We start from the raw sequence: 16,159 nt of genomic DNA, 5'->3' as shown, positions 1-16,159 counted from the left end.
TGAACTGCACACGAGAGCAAAACAGGTTTCGGTCCAAATGGTCCTTGCATGGTTTTGAGAGTGAGCTACAAAGGCCAGTGCTCAGGAGCCACTGCTCCATTCTGCTGATGCCACGGGGTGCCCGAGCTCTGCCACGTGGGCACAGCGTGGGCCCTCAGCAGCACCTTGCCCACCACCCTGGGCAGCCCCGGGGCCTCCTTCATCGGGTGAACACTCGCTTCCTCCGAAAGCAAGCCGGGCCTGTGCTGGCAGCCCAGCAGCAGGGCTGCTGTACGGTCATGCCCTCCCTCCACTGAATGGGAGGAAAAGGTGGTGTGTGGGGGCACATCCTGTTTTGCAGGCACGGAGGGGCCGGGGCAGCATGCCACTCGCACTGCCTGTGCCCCGTTACCTCGCTCTGCTCCGTGAGGCACCCACTGTGCCGAGCCCGGCCCCAGCCCTGTCTGGCCACCCTCGCCTGGCTGCCAGCACAGCAGTGACTGTGGGGTGAAGCACAGGGCCTGGGCTGTGCTGAGGCCGGCTCATCTGGCTGTTCGGCCCTCACGGTGCAGTCTGGCCTTCCCCCTGCCCCACACGGCTGTGGGGAACGGGAGCCTTTCCTCCGCACACGGAGCACCCCTCTCCTGAGCCGCCTCCCCGGCATCACGTAGGCCGAGCTCTCCCTGGGGTCATGGATAGTCCTCTCGGCACGGCCAGCTGCGTTCCTGTAAGATGTGAGGAAACTTCACCTTCTGCCCCCTCTTCTGAGCGGGACTGAAGGCAGCCGGCGGATCACCAGCGGCTGGGGAAGGAGGGGAATGTGCTGACAGCCAGCACAGACCCTCGCTTCCTTAGGAAACCGGCCCAGAATTGGGATGGATGTATAAACAGAAAGGGGCTTGCAGTTTTATCTTCTGTGTGATAAAGCAGCGCCATGGAAAGTAGCTGGGTGCAGGGAAAGGGGCTTTTCAGGAGGTCACGTTTCCTGTGGTGGTCAAGAGAGGACACTGCGCTTCTCAGACGGGTGAAAGGGCTGTTTCAGAAGGCCCGTCCTCCCCCCGCAGAGGCTCGCAGCCTCTCCTGCATTTGTGAGATTGCATCTGGAAGGAAACAAAAGATGCAAACACCAGACCCAGTGTGTTAACTGAAAAAGATATTTTTCAGTCAAGCAGATGGTGAATAGAAACCTGCCATAGAAACCAGCTTACGCAACTCTTTTCACAACCAGCACGCCTGGTAAATACAAAGCACCAGATAGAACAGCGAGATAGAGCCAGTCAAAACAGCCTGTGCTATTAAAATGGTGAAGTAAAAAGCATATAGCAAATTACAAAGAGCTTGCAAAGGGTATGGAAAAACACAAAGGCAGTGATGTAATCCGAATATTGCTTCCAAACCCTGCAGTGATGGTCTTGGTGAATGTGTATGGCCGGCAAGCCCTACGGACACCAGTCTAAGCTCACCACAGGCGCGAGCCAGCCAAGGCTGTGGGGCAGATCCAGGCTCTGGCACCTGGCCTTGGGTGAGGGGAGGCAGGAGCAGCAAAACAAGGGGGCACAGTTGTGGAGGAAGAGAGGGGAAGAGAGGGCACAGAGAGCAGGAGGCAAACACCTGCTGTGCGGGTGCGTTTCTCCAAGCTGAGTGCTGTAGGGCTGTGACGGGCACTTGCTTTGGTTTAAACATTTAGTCATTTCGACTAAATGTTTATCACAAAGACCTGAGCTGTATCAATGGATTTAATGTTTGATAGGAGGCAAGCTCAACTAGGATACACAGCATGGTACATTAGCCATCTTCTGCTTATCCAGGCTTCGCCTAAGGATAGTGGGTATTTCAGAGGGCAAATGTTCTCCAAAACAGCCTGTTTCAACTCTCACCTGGATCAGCATTCTTAATTATTATGGGGAGTAAAATATAGTTTGAATTTTCTGGAAGCATTCAGAGGGTATTTTCTATCACTAGGATAGCAGGATCCAGCCTGGCAAAGAGTGGCACTTGAGCTTTATGCTCTGTGAACAAACCTGCTGATTTTCCAGCTGGTTTCAAATCTTCCCCTATTTTCCCCTAAATCTTAAACTTTTGTTTTAACAGTCACTTGGGTCCCTTGTATGGGTTGCATACTCTGACAGCAGCTCTCCCGTGTCCATGCCTTTCCTTCCAGAATCTTATTTTTGATTGACTTTCACACAGAAGAAACTCCCGGAGGAACTCGTTGAACCATATGGGTCTTATCTTTTGACATAACAATTATTGCCTGATAATAACACAATAGCAATAGCAGCATGTTTGGGAATCAACAGAGAAATACTAATGAATGTTAATGCATTGTTTTAATTTAGTACATTTGTTTTGTTGATGTACTTATTAACCTTCTGGTCTATGGTTAATAAGGCAGTCTATTTTAAGGTATTATTATCTGGGGGAAGAAGAGAAAAACAATGCTGATGAAGTTAGACAATTTGTTCTTCATTTCATTCACATTTTGCTTGGTAATTGACAGCAGATTTTAACAGCCAGCCCATAGACTGTGCTCTGACTGGAGAGACATTGATGTTATTTTAATAACACAGTGACAGAGGGATATGTTAAAAAGAGAACGCGCAGCTTATTTTAGATGCACAAAAGGACATTATGTCCAGGAAATGCCATGCGTCGCCCCAGGCAGCCCAGAGGGCTATAATGGTCACACAAGCTCTGCGCAGTGGTGAACGTGCCCAGCAGAGCCCGCGGCCACAGTGGCCAGTGGCAGGAAGAAAGCCAGCAACAAGCAGAGCATGGGGATGTTTGGTAGAGCACAGAGGGTCCCTCCCCACGGGGGCCAGTCGCTTCCTCTCTGCCTTAAATTCATCCATCCCTTCTATTCCAGCCTTTTGTTTCCATACTTTCTGGCTCCTATGGCCATAGTGATATGTGGTCCATTGGTGTCCTCAGCTTGGTACAAACCATGTAATTGCTGATTGGTGTGGGATTTGGGGTTGCTGAGGAAGGGACCAGAGGGTTTTCATTGGGAAAAGGAAGAGCCTTAAGAGTATCTCATAGTATCCTGAGACAAGGTATGTTCCTCCTCTCATCCCCCCATCTAGAAAACTTTTCCACTCTGCACTAGATTTATGTATGCATCTAGGGGATGCATCTAAGAGTACAACTCTCACTGGAAGGTAATGAGGTTGTGTTTCTAAAACCTTCTGGCCTGTTTGAAAGTTTCCCTCCGGGGCTTTTATCGCCACTGTACAAAAAGCAGAATCCCTCATTTACCTTAGCAGGAAAAACAACCTTAAAAAAATGGAAAGATGGAGCCCAGAAATGTAATTTTCCAAGCCCAGACAACACATACCTGTCAGGACCAAGTTTTACTGCTTTGTTTTCTAAACTGATCCACTTTCTCTGTGGATATGGAGACAGTACTTTAGTGCATGCCTATGCTGTGATTTTTGGAAGAGCTAAAGCTAAATTGTGTTATAATTTGCTTATTTCCTATTATAATTTGCCTAAGCCTACTTCTATCAACAAGGGGCTTAATAATAGCATCTGCTAGTTGACTCTTAGCTGCAAGTAAGCTACTTCAGCCATGTTTTCAGATACTAAATATTCTCTTTTTTAAATTGGGAAAAATATATTCCTGATAAATCAGGTCACTTTAAAATAAATTTGAAAGAAGGTGTTCTCCTTCTGCTGGGGTTTGTGTTTGGATATTTCTATTTGGTGACTGAGACTGCACACCCCTACACAAGTAGCTATCTGGACAGGGTCAGTGCCCACATTCTGGGGCTTGTGAACCCCCCCACCCCCCAAAAGGCTGTAGTTGAGCAATATCCCCCAAACTTTGCATTGCCACTGAAGTTCTGGGACAGGAACCTGTGCTCAATATTCATACCATATGAATTAAGTCCTTGTGTTGTGGACATGCTACAGCTCAACAGTGTTTTAGTGACTGTATGCTTACTAAGGCTGTTATTTTGTTACTTCCTTCTGTTCACAAATAACAGCAGGAACACAAGCAGGTTAGGACAGCACCACTTTATTCATTACAATTTATTCATTACAGTGTGCTCTCATATTATCCTTTTCCCTCTGAAGCAGCTGTTTATTCTATACCCTGCTGGTGCAATTAATGAGAATAACAAGGTCCACTTGTGCTGACTAACGCAGAAACCCCAACAACTTTCCAACAGCCACAGCAGGAAGGAGAGATCTGTGTGCTTGATGTCTTGGAAAAGCAATGGCATCAGCCTGCAAGTGTCGGGATTTGGTCTGTCTGTGCTTGGGAAGTCCAGGTCTGATCAACATAGGTTGCCTAGGAAAAGTAGTTGTACTGTCAAATTACTGTTCTTATTACAATACAACCACTCTCCAAAATGGCTTAGACCTTACTTTAAAATGTTTAAGAACCTATTTTGTCCCATAAAGCAACTCCTCCAAGAATAAGCATGAGTATTTGTTCTGAAGGTTTTTTTTTTTTTCTTTGAGTCTCTTAGGTATGCGTATTATACAGCTATGTGCCTTTTTTCAGTTCTGCACAGAGTATCCTGCTTTTTTCTTCAAAAGTATTGATTTCTTGGAAGCTGTATTGATCTGTGCTGGAAAAACACATACAAGTCATTATGGTATTCTTGTAATTTCTTATTAATTTCTACACAGACTTCAGTGCTTGTCTCCTACAAAGCATGCTTAGTGCAGCACTTTAAGGACAGTCTGATACAGTGATCTTACTGTTCAAAGTACTCTTCAGGTTTTTGAAGCTCCAACCTGAATCAAACAATTGCATTGGAGTGGTATCATCGATTTGCTCTATGATATGCCAAGTTGAGTAGGGAAGCATTTTAACGGTCACTTCAAAGAAGCCAAAATGTACTGTTTGGAAACTATTCTCTAGGAAGGATACCAAAGACATGGCAATGCTGGCTACTGCAAACCTGAAATTCAAGTGAAACCTCGAAGGGTGTGGATCTGTGACTCAAAACCACAAGGAGCTTGTACAAATCCCTCTAAGTTGAAAGACTGAAGATAACAGTTAGAAGCTTGGCAAAGCTAGATAGTAAGCTGCTCATGAAGTGAGAAGTAAGGTGAAAACAAACAAACAAACAAACAAACAAACCTGACTGTCCTGTCTTTAAGTTAAGACTAGATTATATTTTTCACATCAAATTTTTCCTGATACTGCTTAGAAAATGGACAAGTGAATTGGTAGACCTCAGATAACACTAGAGATGTAACCTCATCTATTTTTTAAGCTCTTATTTTTTCTTCAGTCATGTCTGAAACACAAAGGTTCCTTAATGTGCTGTTGTGTACAGGATTCATTTGTTTCCTGTTTAAATGTTTGCTTTGCCTTATGGTAACGTAACAAAGATGTGTTAGTCCAAGTTCATTCTTGGATAAGTTTGAATACAATGAGGCTGTGTGGATTTTAAGTTCATCCCACTCTATGAAGAAGAAATTTTTGATAAGCTCATCTAAATTTTTTGTCTTTGAAGTTTGGAAGAAAGTGAGTGGTCCTGGAGATCCAGATGGTCTGCTCTCTAGCAGCTCCTCTGCATGTTCACGTTGCTCAGTAGTTCAACTGCTCATGCTCTTTCTCCCTGTGAGAGAGTGGTGTAGGAAATGATTGAAACCTTGCTTGGTGCTGTTGTGTGATACTGCACAAGTTGCTTAACTCTCACTTGCCTCCCTTGGAGAAATAACCTTACATCTGAGTGTAGCCTGAAGTACAAGACAATTGATGGTTGGGAAATACCAGCAGAAAGCTCAGTTAATTGACATAGATTTGTGCCAATTTAAACTTCTAATAATAGTGGCCTGGTGGTATTATGGAGCTTGGGAAACAATGTGTTGTAAAATGCAAACCAATATAGCCAGCATGATGTATTGTAGGTTGGAGTCATCAGAAGGAAAAAAGGTCTAGTCAAAACAACTTGAGGAATTAGTACCAAACAGGCTGATAAGGTCCTTTTTCCATCAGAAGGGCTTGTGACAGCATACAGAAGTACTTGTCGTTCATGTCTAGAAAGAAAAGTGTTTTGATCCTGTGACAGCTTTTCACCATTACTATATATTAAGAACAAATGTCATCCTTTTCACAGCTTTCACCGGAACAGCCAAATAAACTGCGTCTATTTATAGCCTCTTGAAGAATACAGGCACTGGTATTTAAAGAACAGTTGGTGATTCATGGAAAACTGATAAACACTACTTTCAAAAACAATGGTGCACAGGGCTTGCATTGTGCTCCCTATAGCTGCTGTTTCTTGTATCTTACCAGTTAGTCATACATCCTGAAACACCCAGGGATCTTCCCTGTGGTACAGGTCTATTTGTGTCATGAATCTCATTATTCTTAGATGCTTTGTTTTCTTAATATTGTACTTGGTGTGCCTGTGCAAGAATACTTCTGCCCCTAAAATATGAATCCGTGGTAGTCTGCAGTGAGATGCTGGTAGATTAGCACCAGGACAAAAGTCGCTGCTATCACAAGTCACACTTGGCTTGGCAGCCTTACAGACCTGTAGGAACTGACCAGGCATGAAAATAACTTTTAACCCTAGGTTGGTCCTCTGGTATTACAACTGAAGCTTTTTACCTTTGCTGCCTGTGCTGTTTGTCCTGAGTAGATATAAGATGCCAGAATGGATGAAGCAGAATCTTTCCTAAGCATTTAACTGTGAAAGAGGTGGTTATTTTACTTCAACTCATTTCCTGAAACATTATATAATTTCTTGTTGAGCAAAGATAAGAGGCTAAACACAGTTGGTATTAATCTCTCCTCTAAATTAAAACAATGAGGAGCTATGCTCTGCAATACAGAAGAGGGAAATGAGAAACTAATTCAGTAACTCTAACTGAATGATCATAATTTCATTATCTGAATTTCCAAGGAGTTGCTGCTAGTGTACTACTCCAAATCAGTGATCATAAATGGGAAATCTGTGGTCTGGGGGCAGGGTGTATTTTATGTTGCTGCTTTCCAGAAATGAAAAGATTTAACAGAGGTCCAGTGGCCTAGTTGATGTGGGACTAAATCCGCCTCTGCACCATACTCTGGAGCCTGTGTCCCCGGCTGACAGATGGCTGTGCATAGGGGAGTGCATAGAGGAGAATGGGTTTTCAGGTGCCTCCTCTCAGTCTGTTCTCCCCAGTAACACAAGATCTACTTTCTGATTCTGGAATAAGTTCCTGGACTCTGGATTTCCCATATGCTGAGTGCTCTTGCTCGGCTGGGAGGCACAAAGGCCCTTCCCTGTCCTCCCTTCTGCGGTTAATGCATAAAGCCTCTTGTCTAACCTGTTGGTTCCTAGTGCCTGAGGACATGATGCCAGTAAACAAAAGGTATACTATAGCCTAGGATGACTTTCATTTACTTGAATATTCTTCATGTTTCTTTTGGGTTAGCCCCAAGAAATTCTCTTCCCAGAGCAGCTTTAATCTGTTCCCTGTTGAAAATAGGTAATATGAAGCCAGTCTAGTCATATCTAGACTGGATACATTTTTCTCAATGATATGTCATTGATATGGTTATATCCATTAGAGATGTTTTCCCTTCCATATGCACCAAACCAGAGTAGTTTTCAGAAAACACTTAAAGATTAGCCACAGCTGGTTGCCACATAATGATAAAAAATGCCAGCAAAATTATTGATAGGAAGTCGTAGCATTCATCAGTGTTGGAAGTGAATTGTTCACTACAGTACTTGTTGCTGGAGATGGTCAGTCATGTATCAGTGCCAGATTGTGCTGTATTTGCAACAGAGGACGATGGGTGGTGGGTGGCTCTTTCTCCAGTGCAGAGTTGGAGTTGACAAGGCAAGGAGTGAGCTTTTTTCCTCTAAAAAAACTCAGACTTTAAGTGCAGTGTTGTGATCCCAGTAAACAGGAGCTGATGCATTATCTGTGCTGAACCATGAGACTGGGCGCATTTCACATCAACAGACTTGGCCTGGATTTAATGAGTAACTTCACAAATGTTAATGAATGTAGAAGTGTAGTCTTCCTCTGGGTACTGCTGTGGGCTGTATTTGACTGCTTGCTGTATCTGAAAATGTGCCTACACAGGGTTAATGCAGTGTCAGCAGTGAGCACTGCCTGCTAATTCCAACCCTGTACCCTCCTGAGTCTGTGCTGCTTTCTGAACTTTGATCAGAAATGACAGCTAGATAATTGTTTAAGTGAAAGCTAATTATGTTATTATTTTATGTTCACTGGTCAATAATATGTACTTCTTGTCATTTATAATAGTGTTGGAGGGGGCACCTGGATCAATTCAATGCAGCCTCAACACCAAACATCCTATTTTTTTATTTTTGCTATGTGCATACAAAACAGTAAGCTCATTCTTTCAGCTCTCATCTCTGTGTGTGTTAATGCTTTGAGGGAGGAAAGCTTAAAGGGGCAGCAGGGCTTGCTCAAATACATGCAAGTTGGTTTGCAAGGAGGAATGAAAATACTGCTGTACTTTAATGAGAATTGTGAATGTAGTTATTTTTATCACAAAGGGCTTGCATAAAACCCTATTTGTATACGTCTCTATTGTTTGTGAACAATGGAATGCAACAAATAATGAAGGGAAAGTTATGAATGAATGGGTGTAGGTGTTTCTGCTCAAATTTTCTTTTAAGATATGAAACTTAAGTATTACAACAGAAGTATGTTTTTGTTAGGACCTACCTTCCCACAGTAAATTAAGGATCTGTGCCAGATTTCCTTGCTGAAAATTGCCATAGCTTTAATGACTCTTACCATGAGTGGAATTACCATTGCTTATGGACTAGTCACAAAAGAAGATTTCTGATGTCTAGGTGCAAAAGATGTAAGTAGGTGCTCAGTAGTACACTGGTAGTATGCATCGATTTTAAATTTCGTTCACTAGTACTGGGTAAGTCTCAAGATGTTCTGGCAGCCATGAAGACATCCTAGTTAGCATGACAATCCTGTGAAATTTCTGAAGCATATGAGTGGATTTAAACACTGTCTTCAGATGACGCTAGACGGAGTCTGGAAGAAAACCACTCTGGGGTTCTAAAATGTAAACTAAGGTATTTTGTATACCACGTGTATTTCTTCCTGCAGGGAAAGGTGGGGAAAAAAGCTGGGAAAAAACATATCTGACAGTTTTAATGCATCTTCATCTCCTTTACCAACAGTGGCTTGTCATCTCTCTGTGCTGAAGGATACCAAACACCAGGCTGGTGGGGCATAGATCTTCTGGACAAGGTAACATCTCTCTCCTACAGAAGCAGCTTCTTTCTTGGCCTACTGTGTAGTGAACCCTTCTCTTCTTTTCCAACCACTGTTTAAGTACTTTACATTAGGTAAATGTTGACAGAAAAGTGTAGTACTAAGCGGTAAACATATGAGGTATGTTCCACCATGGTTAACTCTGAGAAGACTTCCAATTTTGGGGGTATGCATGGTAGCTGAATGCAAGCAGTCAGTAGGAACTTTGGTCTCAGTAGTCTATTGCCACTGAGATGTTTCTGGGGCTCTTAAGACCAAAATCTTTTCTTGGCCTGAGGTGAGAACCTCAAACCCATGAGGAGACTCATGCTGACTGCTGTTCGTGTTGCTTACTACTTCATCTTTGCATTTATTGTCATTAGGGAAATTCACTTTTGGGACAGCCTCTGTTTTTGGCATGTTTCCCATCCACTGTATTTTTTTCTGGCTCTTTTCCCTGCTCTTGAGTATTCTTTCACTTTGTCCACCTTTTTCCCCATTCCTTGTATGAAACTAGCATTAGAACCATCATTGTTAGGGTTTAACAGACCAATTAGTTTAACAGCATGTCATTGTTTTCATATTAAATTGTGATTTATAAGATGATAGTGTTGGATAGCATATGAGTTCCTGGTGGGTTATTTTTGTAAATACAAGTGCCAGCATCCTGCTGAGTTTGTTTTTGTCCTGTTCGTATAATGAAAAGTTATGTTCCAAATAAGCCTTTTGGAGTTAGGTGGAACTACTAAAGTAGGACAGATATCTGATATCACTGCCCTACATTTACAGGTGCCTGTGTGAAATCAGATATACAGGACCTTGGGCAGACTTTTGCAACTTGTGTAGAGCATTAAGAAAGCTGGGTTGGATGCAGCAGGCCAAACTGGAAAGAGCTTGTTGGTTGTGGGAAGCAATGGAAGTGTTCAAGGCCAGGCTGGATGGGGCTCTGAGCAACCTGGTCTGGTGGGAGATGTCCCTACCCATGGCAGGGAGTTTGGAACTAGATAATCTTTAAGGTCTCTTCTAACCCAAACCTTTCTATGATTCTAATGTTACACTTCTTCTGATCACTCTTGATCCTATGCCAATCTACCAACAGCATCTGAACAAATCAGCAGTTTGTTTGTACACAGAGTGTACGTGGTTTCCATATTCCGTTTTCCTCGATCAAGCTGTAAATGTCATGCCTCCTGCTGGCAGACATGGTGGATTCCAGTGAAGATATGGTATTGCCCTCCTTCGCTCTCATCCTTCAGTCTCTTCTGTTTCCAATGGGAGTATTTCCCAGACACATACAAAGAAATTATTGCTAGGAAGTGGCGGAATTGTAATATTACCTGGCTTAAAGAAGGCCTAATTGATGGCTCCTTAGTAGAAACCCGTTTTGACTTCGTCTTCAGAAGTTGTACTGAAAATGTTAAATCAGGTCACATATAATTTTCAGAGTATTCACTGTAGTGAGTCTAACATACAACTCAGAGTAAGATGTCTAACAGTTAAGTGTTCCTTTAAGTTTCAGTTCACTGTAAGTTGCTGAAAGAAAGCTTTTTCCTCTGGAACCTGGCTATGGACTTTGATTTGGGGATGTCCCTTTCTAAAAGGATGCTGTACCCAAATGGCTGTGAGAGTCTCCAAGGGACTGTCTTACACCCTGTTTGCCACCCTGTGTCTATTTGATGTGGGGAATTACTTGAAGTTTTTTAGACACCTATAGCGTGAAGGGACTGCAGAACAAGATTGCTGCTTGCAGTCATTTTTGGGGAGTGATTGCAGCCTCAGACCTGTGACAGCAGATCCTGTCCTGTTTGTACTTGAGGGGTTCGGCTAGATCAGCCTAAGATACCTGCTAGTGTTAGAGGATACAATGATGGTGCAACACTCACTTTGCTCCCACAATACTGTCAGAAAGGAAAGCAGGTGCATTTTGAACATGTGGGAGAGCTTCATGTGAGGGAAATTGTACTCCTAGATAAGAAGCAAGCAAAAAGGTGATCTGCCTGGGAAAACCAATTGTACAATGCACGTGTTTTAATGCTGCTTAAGTAATCCCAAACAAAAGTTAATTTTGATAAATCCTAATGTAAGTGGTCTGTCTTCCTTTGTAGAAGTGAATTCATTTAAAATAGCCACTTAGCATGGAAGTGAATTTGTCTATGAAAGCAGTGAAGTGGTTCAATGGATCTACTTCAATGAGCTAAAGGTGTAACTGCTGCTGTTTTTACCCTCCATGAGAATATGGTCTCTCTTTGCTATTAAATCCAAAGAAGTCAAAGCATTGGAAGCGTTTTAGCATGACACCAGTAGGTCTGAACCCTAGCTCTCCTGTAGCTGACCTCCCTTATCTCACCAGATCTAAAAACTAAGGGCTTTGCCTCCACTCTTATAGAAGAGCTAGTGTTAGCACCCACTCTTTTCTGTGTTGGAACATGCCCTTTTTTTAATGAAAGTAAAGCCTAAAATGTTGCAAACGTTTTCTGAATGTTCCCACATGCTTTACCTTGAATATGCTATGAATGTCATCTTCTTAAATAAGGCCGACTATACTAAGGCTAAGGATGCTTGTGACATTTTCAGGATCAGCATTAGTGTTAGTGGATTTCTTTCCTGCAGTACAGATTACTGATGGTGCTACGTATGTAATGATACAAGGAAGGGATCAGACTAACAGTCACTTGATAGTTGACCCAAATAGCTGATTATGTGCACGCTCTCATTGAATCACAGCCACAGATCAATGAAAAAAGGGAAGCTAACTTTTCTACAACTGCAGCAGGCTAAGAATCATAGAATCATAGAATATGAATGCAAATTTTTACCATCTGATGCGTGGCAAATTGGAATTTGTGGGCAGAGCTGAGCAAAAGGGTTTTTTAAATTAGATTGACTGACCAGACTTGGAGAAAGGACATCTCTGGTTAGCTGAAACGTTTCACTTTGACTTTAAAGGGTGCAGTCAAAATTAAAAATAAAAGCATTTAGAAGTGATGTTGTAAAAAGTGAAAAATTTTGCTTTTGCAATGTCATGTTTTTTGATAACTTATTTTTAAGTAAACTATTTGACAGACGTAGGGAGAAAAGTGCTGAAGCTATTTTCCAAAGTCAACATGTTGTGACAAGGTTAAAAATCTAAGTTTTCACATTAGGTTTTCCCTTTCTAGACACTAATTCAAGGAAATGTTAAAAATACTGTTACAATTGCTATTTTAATTATTCTTTGTGCTTTGGCATGTTTCAGGTTTCTTTGCTTTATCATGTAAAATCCCTATTAAAGAATATTAAAACCAATTTCCTTGATATAATTTCTTTAACAATAGTTACCCTCTAAAAGGAAGTGTAGCAACTAATTGTACTTTTTACAGATAACTTTTTGTTTTCTTTATGCTGTCATACTTACGCTTTAAGACATTTTAGTGAATTTAGGACTTAATCTAGGAGAAAGAACCTAATTTGCCATACAGTGGGAAGCAGGGATTTCAGAAAAGTCCTGGAGTGAGAAAACAATTAAAATGCTAATGAATCTGGCCCAAGCAAAGGTGTTTATCCAAACAGACATGAAGGGAAGGAGTATAGTTTGAAATTGCAGCAAGAGATCAAAAGATGTCTGAAATGATTGCAAAAGGAAATTAAAATATATATATTAAAGCATAATTCATTTAATTAAAGGTTTTGTAAAACAGATACAGAACTAGGCACTGAAGTGGATGATGCAGATGAATGTTTGAAACGAGCAGCTGATGTAATGTTTAAACATGTTAATAAAAATATGGGTGCTTTGCTCTGCCAAGAATGAAGGATTTTTCTGTATAAATACAAAGTGCTGATCTGTGGAGACAGAAGAGGACCAGGCAAAGGTGCACATGGGTTCTTGAGAGGTAGATTTGCCCATTTTCCTTGTTACCAGCTTGTCTCAACTGAGATGTGACCAACTCCTTGATTTGCTGGGATGAATGCACTGGCGAGAAAAGAGGAGGCTGGCTTGCTGATGTTGGGACTGGAATTGGCGCTACTTAATGTCGGTTGCCATCTGGATGTGGGAAACAGGTGGTGACCCAGGGGATGGTGACACCCTTCTTGGTCATCACTGGAAAGATGAAAAGTTGCTCTAGAGGTGGTTGTATCTGAAGTCATACACAATGGTATCTCCTGTGCATAAAATAGACACTCAGGAGCTGCAAATGCATCCTGCTGAAGTCCTGGGTATGTAAGTGGGTGTTTGGTGGATCAGTCACTTCAGTGCAGCTGGAGTTGCTCCTCTCCAGGATGGAGAGGTTCTGCTTCTGCTATGCAGGGAGTCCACTACAGGCAGGTCTTTGGTCATTCCCCCACTGTTTTCACCTCAGAGGCTATTTTCAGAATGAGAATGAAGCGTGTAGATTGTTTTACCCTCGAAGCAAAAAGAGACAGCTTTGCCAAAATCAACAGCGTGTTTCAAAGCCTTCCAGGTTCCCTAAAACACAAAGGCTGACTCAGAGCTGTGACTCATGGTCAGGAAGCAGCAAGCCGGGGACTCCTTATCTGCTCTCCTATCTGGGGTGTGGGAACAAACGGTGGGGTGGGGCAGGTGCCTGCTGGTGGAAGAGTAGAGGAAAGGTTAAATATTATGACAGCTTCCACTTCTTGGGGAGAGGGCTGGAAAACAGTCATCCTTTCTTGCGTCCTTCCTTACTGGCAAATGGAGCTGTTTTAGTATGAGAAGCATGTGAGTACTGTTGTAGGTTCATTGACAGCTGTACAGTAAATCAGTCCCTGTGTGAATTATTTATGTGGAAAGCATTAGATTAAATCCTACCAGTGATGAGAGTACCTCAGGCATGCAGGAGATTGTCACTGCTGACTTTGCAAGGACTCTGGGCTATGTCAGTCTACTCTGTCTGGCTCTATTTACTGTCACCCACCTTCCTCCCCGCCAGCACACCAGTGATTCATGGTTGAGATTGTGCAGGGCTTTTGCACCTGAATTCCAAAGGCATGGATAGCAAAACCAGACCTTTCACTGGGACTTTAAAAGCTAAAGGGTGCTGCAGGGCCTGGGATTGTACCAGTGATTGACAGTGCACAGCATCTCTTGGCAAGAAGCTGAAGAATGCAGAGAACTTCCTGCATTAAGTTTGTCTGAAGCACTACATGCTCCCTTCAATCATTCCCTACTTTGGGAGAAAATAGTTACTTTTAAGCTTCAAAAGATGCGTAATGGTCTTTCCTTTCACATCTAATGCTAGGCAGTATTACCCCTATTATTTCACTGCTTCCTGACAGGCTGTCCAGTGGGCCGTGCCCAGCCACAGATGTGCTTACTTTGCTCTTTGATGGACATATGGCCCAGGACAAGTGATCCTGACTTGTGCCAGACCCATCTCTGTGTGCCCTGGATCAGCTGTGGGAGCATGAAGATCCCTTTGTGGCCTGGCCTGTCTTACTGTGAGCTTCCCACGCACCTGCCTCTGCTTGGCTCCTTTGGCTGGTGGGGCCATGTCTCAGACCCGCTGCCAGTCTCTGTGCAGTCTGGGCTTTCCCTCTCTTTCCCAGCCTCATGTGGCAGCATGTGTCTGGTGTAAATGAGGGTGGTGATTAACCAAAAAAAAAAATTAAAGAAATTTCTTCCTCTGGCTAGGATCCCACAAGACAGATGTTCCTGGGAAGTGGCTGCTCTAGGGCAATCCAGAGGAGTAACTGCAGCTCACGCAGGCACACCCAAACCAGCTCAAAATGAATTTTCTGGAGCAGCAATCAAGCACTGGCCCTGTGGGGTTGGTGCACAGGTACTCTGCTGGTACGGGACACCCAGCTCTGCTGAACTGGCCTGTGGTGTGCTTCCCCTGGGGTGCACCCAGGGCTCCCCAGGCCAAGAGGGCTGGCTTATCCTGTTGGAGAAAATGAAAGGGAAAAGCTGGAGGGGGCTGGGTTCAGTGCCCTGTGCTCCATGCAGCTATTTGCACTGGGATGTGCAGCAAAGGTTTGTTGCTGTTCTGCTGGTAGGGCTTGATTGCATCCGGGAGCAGTGCACATGGCTTCAGAAGTGAAAGGGAACAGGGAGAGACTTTAAAAGGTGTCACCTGTGCTTTCCCTCCAAGGTCAGTCTTGGTTTGACAATGCTGTAATTACCTGCTCGGCTCTATTTAGGGTATGTAAGCACGTGTAGGTGTTTGAGTTTACTCGTACATATGTGCTGGACATCCTGCCTCTATAGCAATACTTGCAGACTAAAGGTACCTGCTTTCTAGCGCGAGCTCTGCTGAGGTGGCCTGGCTGCAGCTGTGACAGCGATGTCTGAGGGACCCCAGCACAGCACCCCGACATACCCCGTCCTGTGTGTCAGTGGTGCCAGCTACTCCAATTACTGTTATGCCTTCAACAAAAATAATGTACAGTCATCTGGCTTTTTCCTATTTAGTTCAAAGTCTGTGAGCATTGCACCTTTTTGGTAAGGAGTCCTGTTGGGAGGAAGAAATGTATTTTAAGGAATTAGTGACTTCTGCAGCTCTTGTAGCTCTTCCAGGTATTTCTCTTCAACTCCTATTTCTTCCTCTTCTTGATCCTTTGTTGAACGTTATAATCCTGTGTTTATATCTGTCTGTTGCCATAGAAATAACTCATGTTGCTAACTAAGCTAGGAACTTCCTTGAGGGATAAAGGAAAGGGCTATTCCTTATAATTGCCTCATCTGTGAGAAAATAACAAGTCTCCAGATGGATTTCTCTTCAAAGATCACGAATTTTAACTCCTCTACCCTAATGTGAAAAGTTAGGCCCTTTGGGTGGCATTACACTAGCTTTCTTCAAATTGTTGGTCTAGCAGTGCTTCTGTATCCCGCCTCCCAAATCTGCTTCAGCTCTCCATCAAAAGGACCTAAGGATAGTTCAAGCTTTCTTCCCATCAAAGCTTTGCTTTTTCTGTTGATGCTGCAAATGTCTGACTGTTAGGTATCTGCCTAAAATATCAGTACTCTTTTGGAAGGAGCTAAAGTCAGTGAATG

At 43.2% G+C, this 16,159-nt stretch overlaps 1 protein-coding gene across 1 annotated transcript in view; it reads left to right on the top strand.

Annotated features, from left to right (window-relative positions):
* LOC308198287 (uncharacterized protein) overlaps positions 1–16,159 on the top strand; it is a 59,603-nt gene that overhangs the window by 18,195 nt on the left and 25,249 nt on the right. The window contains exon 2 of the mRNA XM_080600501.1: positions 9,114–9,183. The gene's annotated coding sequence lies outside the window, so the exon portion shown is untranslated. The remainder of the gene's footprint in view (positions 1–9,113; positions 9,184–16,159) is intronic.

Source organism: Anser brachyrhynchus (assembly GCF_964034855.1).
Source record: "Anser brachyrhynchus genome assembly, chromosome: 7".
Taxonomy (NCBI): domain Eukaryota; kingdom Metazoa; phylum Chordata; class Aves; order Anseriformes; family Anatidae; genus Anser; species Anser brachyrhynchus.
This window is presented reverse-complemented; position numbering and strand designations above follow the sequence as displayed.